This window comes from Capra hircus, chromosome 7 (genome assembly GCF_001704415.2).
Source record: "Capra hircus breed San Clemente chromosome 7, ASM170441v1, whole genome shotgun sequence".
Classification (NCBI taxonomy): Eukaryota; Metazoa; Chordata; class Mammalia; order Artiodactyla; family Bovidae; genus Capra; species Capra hircus.
This window is the reverse complement of record NC_030814.1, coordinates 42,114,863-42,125,521: the sequence shown is the minus strand read 5'-3', so window position 1 is coordinate 42,125,521 and position 10,659 is coordinate 42,114,863. Positions and strand designations below refer to the sequence as shown.

Here is a 10,659-nt window from a genome sequence, read left to right as displayed (position 1 = left end):
GGTGATGGGAAATCAATCAATGTGTTCCCACAGACATTTTGGCTAAGAGTTTGTGATATTTCTGTTACTTTTCAGTTCTAGAGCCACTTCAAAGTGCCAAAGGGTTGTGGAGGCTTTGAGAATATCCACATAAAAATTATCTTTTTAATCCTAAAAAGAGAAAGTTTGAACCCAAACATGTCCTCAAAATGAGAGTTATTTCCCCATCTATAATTCAAAAATATTCTCCATTTATATTAAACCTAAACTATGATCTAACAGAAATTTGAAGTATGAGCACTGTAGCCTCAATTGAAAAAATCAAGTGTATGCATTCTAAATTGCATAATACTTAAATCTGATATTTACTTTGTCATCAGTATAAATGACATTCCTCTGATACATGAACAAAGGAGGTTAGAAGCAAAATGTGTAAGTCACTGACACCCCGAAAAAGCAGGGTAATTGTATGAAAGCTTTTCCAGAGAGGATGTCAGATCAGAACAAACTCATCCAAACATAAACTCTATGTTCAGTATAGAATGCAGCAAAGGCCAGCATTCAAATTAATGCTAGACCCAACTAGCTAGACCCACTATCTAGACCCAACCATTTTCTATTCATATGAATGAACAGAAACAACAATGAACTCAGACTCTGTGCCTCAGTCCTCAGGAATATAAGGTAGGATTGAATCACACTGACAATGGGTGAGTGAAGTGAAGTCGCTCAGTCATGTCCGACTCTTTGCGACCCCATGGACCATAGCCTATCAGGCTCCTCTGTCCATGGGATTTCCCAGGCAAGAGTGCTGGAGTGGGTTGCCATTTCCTTCTCCAGGGGATCTTCCCGACCCAGGAATCGAACCTGGGTCTCCTGCATTGCAGGCAGACGCTTTACCATCTGAGCCACCAGGGACCATGACAATGGGTAGGGTTGTCATAAAAATTAAGTGGCCTAATAGTTGTAAAGCAGTTAGCATGTTTCCTGACACAGGAAACAGAGTAAGCATTAACTTCACTGAAATCTTATCCTCATGTGTTGGGTTAGGCTTTCGAATGGATTAAATGATCTCTATTTCAGAGCTCCTTGAAAGGGCAGAATCTCATTCACCAGGCCCTGTTCCGGCATCCTTATTTTTTCCTCATATTCTGTGTTCAAATGAGCCATTCTCCTTAGATGTCCAAGATCAGTGATCTGGGTTTGTTTTTTTTTTTTTTTTTTTTTTGTATTAATGAATTTCTTGAGAGTCTGATAAAAAGCCTTGGGTCTCCTTCACTCTGCAAATGCTTATAGATATAAAAGGTGAATATAACAGGGGACAGGGGATTCACAGACTCTGTAGAGCCAGGTTTGGAAGCCTGTTAAGAATCCTTACCCTAGATTGTACATCTGACTTAACACAGTGCTCTGCATAGTCAATATCCTCTCCTTTAAAGCCTTCTAGGATCAGAAGCACATCTGTTTACCTGGCTGGAAGTCCTCTGTGGGTGTTGCCGTTGGAAGAGCAGAGGTAGAAGCCTTCGTTGTCATTGGAACAGTGGTGATCATCGTGATTGTTGAAGTAGTGGTGGCAGTTGTTACTGGAGAAGTAGTGGTGGTCGTTTTTGGAACAGTGGTGGTTGTCTTTGGAATATGGTGATGGTGGTTGTTGAAGCAGTAGTTTTTGTCTGATTAGTTTCAGTCATTGTTGGAGTAATAGCCGCGGTTGTTTCTCTTGGAGGTGTAGTAGTCATGGTCATTTTTCATTGAGTTGTAGTAGTGGTGGTCGTTGTTGGAGTAGTGGTTGTTGTTGTAGTTGGAGCTAGAAATTAACATGAAAGCAAGGATTCAATAAGCTGCAGGTAACAAGAGCCATGTGCTGGGCCTGTGCAACAACATGACCAAGGAGACTGTCCCCAGACAGAACTCAGTATTAATTTCCCATGAACTCCAAATTCTAATCATTGGTCAGCTAGAATCTGTGATAAACAGGGAGTGAAGACATGGTCACAGCAAGGAAACAGCTGCATTGAAAGGATGAAATTTCAGAAAGTGTCAAAAGAAAAAAAACTGACATATGGGATTTGTATTGAAGCACTTTGTAAAGGCTAGTCGTGCATACCAAATCTATGTATCTTCAAAAACATCTGTGAGAAAGAGAAAATGTCTAGAATTTGAAACCGTCTTTATCCTCTCAGTGGTGTACACCTAGGACCTAAATAGTAGTTCCTGAGAACCAAAATATTTACCAGATAAACAGCATTCAGTTTGATCAGTCCTAGGGGTACTCTCCCAACAGAACTACATCTTAAATGCAGATTAATTTAAACTATTAACATATATTCAGTAACACAAATGCGTTTTGAATCTGGTTAGAAGAGAGACTATATGTTTTAAAGTTCCTTTCTACCTAAGAGGTAATAACAACAGGTAATAACTTTGACTCTTTCCAGAGTCTGAAGTGGTATATGATTCCAAACCACTTACTAAAGTCCTCAGAGTTACCCAGAGAAAGAACTGGAACTAGATTTAAAGAAAAACACACTGTCTGACACAAAAGCAGAAATTGTAGGGTTGAATAAAAAATAAGTACTTTTTTTTTCTCACCAGGCATCTTTTTGCACAGAAGTATTCTTAAATTTCAACTCTACTATGGATTGGAACCTCAACTCACTTAAACAGGGGAAAATTGGTGTGAAAAATATTTTGAGGGATTCAAGTCAACTTAATTTGGACACTAGTTCATTGTTGCCTTAAAAAAGAAAAACTGTTTTTCAACAGGCATTTTGAGTCCTATCATGTATAAGGCATTAGTAAATTTTAGGCTTTGGGGGGTCCTGAGATTTTGGTGGTAATTGCTCTAATCTGTCAGTGTGAAAACAACTGTAGACACAATATAAACAAATGAATGTGGCTATGTTCCAATAAAACTTTATTTATAAAGCTGTTGGTGAGCCTGTTTTATAATCTGACCTGGCCCTGGAGCTACAGTTTGCTGACTCTGGTCTAACAGTGTACTCAGAGGTTTTGACGAAGAGAGCAGTCTCAGTCCCCTCCATTCAGTCTGAAATCAAATCTAGATGAAAAAAAAGGAAGTATGCAAAAAAATCTGATAAAAGACTGTAACAAGGAGGAAACTGAATTGGCTTGTTTAACTATGTGTCTTCCTTAGCTGTAAATATTTCCTGAGGAAGAAGCTAGGAAGCTAAGGGTATGAGAAGATGCTGAGGAACAGCCCTAACAGAAGGTTGGAAAGTAAGCTCATTCTGTGAAAAGTGCAAGAAAACTTAAGCAAAGAATTGAATTGGAGGTGGAGTCACTTTGGCTCAGTTATGGACCAGTTTCCCGCTGTACAGGGCAGTGACTTTAAATATTCATCTATTAAACACTATAAAAGTCCCCTACTAATTTTTTTCTGTATCATTGAAAAAATATTCAGCCAGACCAATCATACAATTTTACAACTCTAAAAAATATCTCTTCTCCACATGCAGCCTCCTTACCTATGTCTCGAGCACCAGCCTATTTTCCTTAAATTACCTCCTAGATGTACTTTCCTCAGAGTCAGCTATTTGCTGTATCAAACTTGACCTTATTTTACTTTCCTTCAAGGACACAAGCCAAGTACAAAAGATGGAAGACTGTAACGTAATATCAAGCTCATTTAAATTAAACAAGAGACATAGCTCAAGAAGGCCGGGGCATTGGGTTCTGTTGTCAATGGAAGACCTTAGTGGAAGAACATTTATTAGGAAAGAGCACCAGAAACTAGGAAATCCTGAAGAACTTGATCCTTTCATCAAACAGTAAGGAAAATTAGAATATCTACCTCAAGATGGAAAAATGTAAACTTTCCAGTTTTTTGAATTTCACAAAATTTTTAAAAGCCACAGGTCAAAAGCTATTGAGATGCAAATGTTCTCATAGAGCAATAAGGCTATTTTAAATTTAAAACTAGCAATTTAATGATAAGGGGTGAAACATATTTCAAAAAATCCAAGACAGAGCAGAGGGAAGGGGTGAAACTATATAGGCTCATACATTGTGGCTCACCTGGTAAAGAATCCACCTGCAATGTGGGAGACCTGGGTTTGATCCCTGGGTTGGGAAGATCCCTGGAGAAGGGAAAGGCTACCCACTCAAGTAGAGTGGTGGCTGTGTGGCGCTGGAGCGACTTTGAGGAGATACCCCATGTCCAAGGGCAAAGAAAAAGCCCGAGCAAGATGGTAGGAGGGGTGAAATCTCATTTAGAATCAAACCTGATACCCACCAGGGACACTTAGAGGACTCAAACAAACCTTGTGTGCACCAGGACCCAGAGACCCCACAGAGACAGAGACAAAACTGTGTTTGAGTATCTCCTGTAGAGGTACGGGACAGTAGTGGGCTGCTGCAGGGGCAGGGATTCTGGGGGCAGCAGACTTGGGTATGGCATAAGCCCTCTTGGAGGAGGTCATCATTAACCCCACCATAGAGCTGCCAGACTCACACAGGACTGGGAAATAGATTCTTGTTTGGAGGGCCCAAACAGAACCTTGTGCACACCAGGACCAGGAGAAAGGAGCACTGACCCCACAAGAGACTGACTCAGACTTGCCAGTGAGTATCCAGGAGTCTCCAGGGGAGGCATGGGTTGGCAGTGGCCTGCTGCAGGTTTGGGGGCACTGAGTATAGCAGTGCATGCAAGGGACCTGCTGAAGGAGGTCACCATTATCTTCATTACCTCCACCATAGTTTGCCCCAGGTAATTAACAGGGATGGAACACAGCCAACAACATCAACAGAAAACTGGATTAAAGATTTACTGAGCACGGCCCCACCCATCAGAACAAGACCCAGTTTCCCCCTCAGTCAGTCTCTCCCATCAGGAAGCTTCCATAAGCCTCTTATCCTTCTCCATCAGAGGGCAGACAGACTGAAAACCACAATCATGGAAAACTAACCAATCTGATCACATGGACCACAACCTTGTCTAACTCAATGAAACTATGAGCCATGCCATGTAGGGCCACCCAAGACAGAGGGGTCATGATGGAGAGTTCTGACAAATCGTGGTCTGCTGGAGAATGGAATGGCAAACCACTTCAGTATTCTTTCCATGAGAACCCCATGAACAAAATGAAAAGGCAAAAAGATAGGACACTGAAAGAAGAACTCCTCAGGTCAGTAGGTGCCCAATATGCTACTGAAGAAAGTGGAGAAATAACTCCAGAAAGAATGAAGAGATGGAGCCAAAGCAAAAACAACACCCAGCTGTGGATGTGACTGGTGATGGAAGTAAAGTATGATTCCATAAAGAGCAATATTGCATAGGAACCTGGAATGTCAGGTCCATGAATCAAGGCAAATCGAAAGTGGTCAAACAGGAGATGGCAAGAGTGAACATCAACACTTTAGGAATCAGTGAACTAAGATGGACTGGAATGGGTGAATTTAACTCAGATGACCATTATATTTACTACTGTGGGCAGGAATCCCTTAGAAGAAACAGAATAGCCATCATGGTCAACAACAGAGTCCAAAATGCAGTACTTGGATGCAATCTCAAAAACAGCAGAATGATCTCTGTTCATTTCCAAGGGAAACCATTCAATACCACAGTAATCCAAGTCTATGCCCTGACCAGTAATGCTGAAGAAGCTGAAGCTGAACGGTTCTATGAACACCGACAAGACCTTCTAGAACTAACACCCAAAAAAGATGTCCTTTTCATTATAGGGGACTGGAATGCAAAAGTGGGAAGTCAAGAAATACCTGGAGTAACAGGCAAATTTGGCCTTGGAGTACAGAATAAAGCAGGGCAACAGCTAATTGAATTTTACCAAGAGAACGCACTGATCATAGCAAACACGCTCTTTCAACAACACAAGAGAAGACTCTACACATGGACATCAACCAGATGGTCAATACTGAAATCAGATTGATATATTCTTTGCAGCCAAAAGTGGAGAGGCTCTATACAGTCAGCAAAAACAAGACCAGGAGCTGACTGTGACTCAAATCATGAACTCCTTAATGCCAAATTCAGACTTAAATTAAAGAAAGTAAGGAAAACCACTAGACCATTCAGGTATGACCTAAATCAAATCCCTTATGATTATACAGTGGAAGTGAGAAGTAGATTCAAGGGATTAGATCTGATAGACAGAGTGCCTGAAGAACTATGGATGGAAGTTTGTGACATTATATAGGAGGCAGGGATCAAGACCATCCCCAAGGGAAAAAGAATTCAAAAGGGCAAAATGATTGTCTGAGGAGACCTTACAAATAGCTGAGAAAAGAAGAGAAGCAAAAAGCAAAGGAGTAACAGAAAGATATACCCACTTGAATGCAGAGTTCCAAAGAACAGCAATGAGAGATAAGAAAGCCTTCCTCAGTGATCAATGCAAAGAAATAGAGGAAAACAACAGAATGGGAAAGAATAGAGATCTCTTCAAGAAAATTAGAGATACCAAGGGAACATTTCATGCCAAGATGGACTCAATAAAGGACAGAAATAGTATGGACTTAACAGAAGCAGAAGATATGAAGAAGAGGTGGCAAGAAAACACAGAACTATATGAAAAATATATTCATGACCCAGATAATCAGGATGGTATGATCACTCACCTAGAGCTAGACATCCTGGAATGTGAAGTCAAGTGGGCCTTAGGAAGCATCACTGTAAACAAAGCTAGCGGAGGTGATGGAATTCCAGTTGAGCTATTTCAAATCCTAAAAGATGATGCTGTGAAAGTGCTGCACTCAATATGCCAGCTAATTTGGAAAACTCAACAGTGGCCACAGGACTGGAAAAGGTCAGTTTTCATTCCAATCCCAAAAAAAGGCAATGCCAAAGAATGCTCAAACTACCACACAATTGCACTCATCTCACATGCTAGTAAAGTAATGCTCAAAATTCTCCAAGCCAGGCTTCAACAGTACATAAACTGTGATCTTCCAGATGTTCAAGCTGGATTTAGAAAAGGCAGAGGAACCAGAAATCAAATTGCCAACATCGTTTGCATCATCAAAAAAAGCCAAGAGAGTTCCAGAAAAAAATCTATTTCTGCTTTAACAGAACATCTACTATGCTAAAGCCTTTGACTGTGTGGATCACAACAAACTGTGGAAAATTCTTCGAGAGTTGGGAATACCAGACGACCTGACCTGCCTCCTGAGAAATCTGTATGCAGATCAGGAAGCAACAGTTAGAACTGGAAATGGAACAACAGACTGGTTCCAAATAGGAAAAGGAGTACATCAAGACTGTATATTGTCGCTCTGCTTATTTAACTTATATGCAGAATACATCATCAGAAATGCTGGGCTGGATGAAGCACAAGCTGGAATCAAGATTGCCGGGAGAAATATTAATAACCTCAGATATGCAGATGATACCACCCTTATGGCAGAAAGCAAAGAAGAACCTAAGGGCCTCTTGATGAAAGTGAAAGAGGAGAGTGAAAAATTTGTCTTAAAACTCAACATTCAGAAAACTAAGATCAAGGCATCTGGTCGGTCCCATCACTTCATGGCAAATAGATGGGGAAATAGTGGAAACAGTGACAGACTTTATTTTTGAAGGCTCCAAAATCACTGCAGATGGTGACTGCAGTCATGCATGAAATTACAAGATGCTTGCTCTTTGGAAGAAAATTTATGACCAACCGAGAGAGCATATTTAAAAGCTGAGACATTACTTTGCCAACAATGGGCCGTCTAGTCAAAGCTATGGTTTTTCCAGTAGTCATGTATGGATGTGAAAGTTGGACTATAAAGAAAGCTGAGCGCTGAAGAATTGATGCTTTTGAACTATGGTGTTGGCAAAGACTCTTGAGAATCCCTTGGACTTCAAGGAGATCCAACCAGTCCATCCTAAAGGAAATCAATCCTGAATATTCACTGAAGGACTGATGCTGAAGCTGAAACTCCAATACTTTGGCCACCTGATGTGAAAAACTAACTCATCTGAAAAGACCCTGATGCTGGGAAGTATTGAAGATGGGAGGAAAAGGGGACGACAGAGGATGAGATGGTTGGATGGCATCACCGACTCAATGAACATGAGTTTGCATAAACTCCTGTAGTTGGTGATAGACAGGGAGGCCTGGTATGCTGCAGTCCATGGGGTGGCACAGAGTTGGACACGACTGAGCCACTGAATTGAACTGAACAATGTATATGCATCAAGACTGTGTTGACAGTTGTCAAAGTATCTATTTTATATATGCCAAATTCTCTATAAGTCTTAAAAGGTTAAGAAAGAACATTTAAAAATTCTTTTAAGATATGATCTTGAGAAAAGAGCAGTTCTTCAAGTGGAATAAATTTAGCTCCATAGACGTGTTCACTATACGTCACGGTGCATTTTCATTAAGCAATTAGAACTCCTGAGGCACTGCTTTAGGAGATGCTGACTGGAAAGATCCTCTAGCCTACGATCCTGAATCAACATTAGTTTTAATATTTCACTCCACACAAATACAAGTTATTCTACTGAAGAGTTATTAGAAAACAAAACTATAAGAACCTCCTATTTCCCTATTAAAGGAAGAGGAACTTAATACCAAACAGAAACTCTTATCTCTGGGAACCTACAGGAAGTGATCAAAAAAAGGAGGAAGACAAAATCTCACCTGGCCTAATACTCAACTCTTGAATGATTTTTATATCCTTGAACCATCCTCTTTTCTCAATACGGCAGCAATACACGTGGAAAAGAGGGAAGGTAAAATATTTTCTTTTTAAAGAAATGGTTGAATATGGTTAAAAAAATTAAAAAGCACAGAATGGTACAATAAAGGACTCGTCTCCTTCCCATCCATCCCCATTTCTTCCTCCGGTTCCTCTCCATGCCATGATGACAACGGTTGCTGTTTGCTCCATACACATGAGAAGTTCATGCATACACATGAACAACACAAATGGCAGCATATACGTATGCACTGAATCATGCCTTGTTCATCTTGCTATAGATTTTATAATTCTTGGTGTTTAAGCAATTTCTTTAGCTTAAGGTTTCAACCTTGTTATTTGCTCACTAGTTGACCCTGTTATTTTTAAACAATGTCCTAGAAATCTACCTTGCTTGACCATACCTACATACTCACTACATTCCCCCATCCTCAGGGCTTCCAAAGCACAGCCCACCTGTTCACCTACCTGTCAGGAGGAGTAGGAGGCCCAGGATGGCTACCCAAGGGTGCATGATGCTATTGGCCTGAAGGAAAGTGAAGGTTGACTGGTTTGTACGCTTCCAGGCAGATGGTATCAGATTGGACACCACTAGGTGGCTTTTCAGGGGTTCCAAATAGCTCAGGTTCCTTATGCCTCAGCACAGAAAAAATTGAGCCAGAGCCTGAGGAGTGATGGATGAGACGTGATCCATTAAAACAGGATGCTTGTAAGACTTACAAGGAGACAGGTGAGCATTGTGCTGCCTCAAGTACTTAGTGGGTTACACTTGTATAATCAAAGGAAGAAGGAGAGGGGAGAAGACCACCTTCTTTCTCACTGTTAGTCTTCTTGGATGGGAGGATGTTTGCTCCTGCATGGTGCATCCGGCCCTGTCATGGCACTACGGGAAAATTAGTCCAGGTCTCAGGACAATGAGGGTTGCTCAGTTTGAAATGTCACATATCCAACTCTGGCAAAAGTTTTAATCTTACAAATATCAGTTTCTTCTCCTTTATAATGAATGTAATAATAGAATCTACCCCAAACATCTGGACAAAGGCTCACAATAAGATAATGCTCTGAAAGCATCAAACCCAGCCCTTTCCTATAATAAGCACTCAGTAACTATTGTTTATTATCCATGACTCCAAGAATAATATTGATAGCCCAAAATGTTTCCCTATGAGATGATACATATGAAAGCTTTGGTATAGTGGCAAGTCCTTATTCAGCACTTACACTGTATCGTCACAGTAATGATTATTTGATCAGAGAGAGGTGCCAGTCATCAGACACCAATCCCCACTGAGGCATCTGTAGGTCTACCCAGCCCCACATTTCCAAATTCCTATTGGACACCACCCAGGGGCATTTACTTCAAACTCAAGATCACCCAAATAATTTTCCTTCTTCCTTCTGGGGTTCCTTTACCAGTGAACCCATCACATCACCTACAATCCCAAGTGCAGAGAATCAGTCATCCTTCCTTCTTGTTCCAGTCACCAGCTCCTCTCAGTTCCAGGTCCTAAATGGCTCTGACTCTGTCCCCGCTCTGACTCTGTCCCCTCCCTGCTGTCACTGCTGCCATCATCCTAGCTGACACACTCCTCTCCTGTCCGAATGACAGCAGGAGCCTCCTGGGGAGCCTCTCTGCCCTGGGTTTTCTCCTCTCCAATACAGCTTCCACAGTCTTGCCAGCACAATATTTCCAAAAACAGAGCTCAAAGTGCCATTCCCTTCTCCAAACACATGAACAGTTCCCTAAGATCCAGGGTTCAAATCTAAATTCCTCAGTCCATCAATCAAGCCTTTAAGAACCTAGGCTACTCCTAGCTTCTTGTCTCCATTAGATTAAACTAGACTCAAACAATCACAGAGATTCCATGCTCCTACAAGTCCCCCTATCTCTGCTCAGACTGTTGTCCCTGCCTGTTCACTCTGCTCAATGTAATGCTCTCATCCATGAAGAGCCAATTCAAGGATCTTTGAGAGAAATCATCCTGGCCCTCCTTTCCCAGTTAGACTCCTTCTCTCCTTCCT

General features: G+C 41.2%; 1 non-coding gene across 1 annotated transcript; it reads right to left on the bottom strand.

The window, feature by feature from the left end:
* TRNAC-GCA lies at positions 826–897 on the bottom strand. The gene has a single exon. It is a non-coding gene; the product is annotated as a tRNA-Cys (tRNA).